Raw genomic sequence first — 2,217 nt, 5'->3', positions numbered from 1 at the left:
ATAATATTTTGGCTTTATATTTTATGAATTATGAAAGTTACTCATGTATACATGTGTCATATGTGAAAACACCAATGGAAGTAAAAATGGATGACACATACATATACAACATGCACAAGTTGTCTCTTTGTTAGCCATATTTCAAATTAAGCAATGCCGAGGATGGATTTTTTTTCATGAAGGGGAGGATGATGAGGACATGCCTACCTTGGATAAGACCAAAAATGTTGCATACATGTATATTTCTGAGCTGATTTCTAATGCAAACTTTGCAATAATTTATTTATGTCATCCAGGACAATAATACTTCACAAACTTTTGTGCCATGTCTAATTGCATGTGTATGGGACATTTGTACAATCCACATATGAAGATATGGGAAAAAGAGAAGTTTAGGGGATGTTCAAAAAGTCCCCTCATGTAACTTTTCGGCCAAGGGAAGATAGAGTCCAAGTCTCTCACGTTCTGGATTCAGATTCGGACTGCACAGACATACCTATCTCAAAACGCCCAGAACTCTTTCATACGGACACCAAATTGGGTGATTCTTTTTTTTGTTGGAAAGTAGATTTCGTGCTCTTTCCAACCTAATTGGATTCACACTAAAATTCATCCGTAGGGTTGAGTTATTGACGAAACAATCTGATGTTGTAGCAGAATCCGAGTCAAACTAGAAGTCCAAAGGTGTTGCATGACGTCCACTTGGGCCATGAGCCTTGTACGACCTAGGACTAGTTTTAGGCTGCCTTGGGATATCCTCCTACACTACTAGGGAAAACCTTATACACAGAATCTTAGCAGCAGCGCGGTTTAAAAACAAACGCTACTACTAATTAGAAGTAGCGAGCTTGAGAAAACTGCGCTACTAATAACCTGATAGTAGTAGTGTGGGTTTTTACCCCTCGCTACTACTAAGTTATTTCCACTGTGCCTCCCGGGACCGGCCGTAGTAGTAGCGCGGGTTGTAAAACCTACGCTACTACTACGTGGATAGCCATAGCGCAGGTCAGACACCCGCGCTACTACTAGTCTCCCACGCCACCCCCCCCCGCCGGATACAATCCCACCCGCAACCGTCCCACACCACTCAACCCATGTCTTTCTAAAAAATCCACCAACGCCCGATCCAGATCCCCTCCGCCTCCATCCCCCGCTGCGTGCGCCACGCCGGTGGCCGCATGGCCGCCGCTCCCCGTCTCGCGCCGCTGCCCTCCCCCCAGTCCAGCGAGCTCACCGACGAATCTCGTGTCCATCATATCGCCGTCACCGGCCGCATCCCGTCCCAGCCCACCTGCCCGCCGATGGCCTTCTCCTCGTTCCCATGGCCGTTCCGCCGCCGAGCCGGCGGCAGCAGCAGGGGCGGAACCGGCCCAAGCAAACCCTCCGCCGCGGAGGGGAAGGAGGAGGACGCGGAGGAGCTCGGCATCACGCCGCAGCTCCTCGACTTCCTCCGGACACTCTCCCCCGACGCCTTCAAGTCCTTCCCCACCAGCTCCACCAAGGCACCCCCTCCTTCCTCCCTTCTCGATTCCGCTCCCCTGCTAGTTCCCTATCGATTACTCACAGTGCTATGCTTTGTCGCAGGAGAATCCGCGGAGTCGGCGGCCGAGGTCTAGGACTGGCAGCAGTGGCATGCCATCCTCGTGCTCGCCAGAGCCAAGGTAGGTCTCCCGCGGATCTCGTCCTCCGCTTCGCCCAAGACAAAGATGGCTCTCAGGTCTCAAACTGTAATTTGTGATCCCTGCAGGAACTCGCTAAGGTCCGCTATGATCTGTGCCCACGGCACATGAAGGACAAGCAGTTCTGGACATACATCTTGCCGTAAGCTCTTGCCTCGTTAGCTTTCTCCCATGTGTGAGTGCATTGTTCCAGTCCAAGTGCTCAATTAGCTTCATGCTGGTCTTGATTTTGTGAATCTTCAGTTAGGAATTCTAGTCCATGGTGCTCCTTAATACCCAGCAAACTATATTTGTACCTAAACATGATCGTCCCAGTTGCGTGTGTACCGTTGTGCTGTTTTGTATATATAATAAACATCCAGCAAAAGGGATTGGCATTTGAAGATGAGAAATTATGTCAAATGTGAGTACCTGTTTTTGTAAAAGCTTAGCAAAAAGGGGACATCATCATGTAAAGTGTGGTCTCTGTTTGCTGAACAACTATCCACGAGGTGTAATATAAGTAAGGCGCTGGTCCTAATATAAGTAATAACAAACC

The 2,217-nt window shown here is 48.8% G+C and overlaps 1 pseudogene; it reads left to right on the top strand.

The window, feature by feature from the left end:
- The first annotated feature begins 1,301 nt into the window (after positions 1–1,301).
- LOC125536066 lies at positions 1,302–1,926 on the top strand (annotated as a pseudogene).
- The last annotated feature ends 291 nt before the right edge of the window (positions 1,927–2,217 follow it).

The sequence above is a fragment of the Triticum urartu genome, chromosome 2, assembly GCF_003073215.2.
Source record: "Triticum urartu cultivar G1812 chromosome 2, Tu2.1, whole genome shotgun sequence".
Classification (NCBI taxonomy): domain Eukaryota; kingdom Viridiplantae; phylum Streptophyta; class Magnoliopsida; order Poales; family Poaceae; genus Triticum; species Triticum urartu.
Note: the sequence above shows the minus strand (reverse complement) of the source record. Positions and strands in the feature narration are given on the sequence as shown.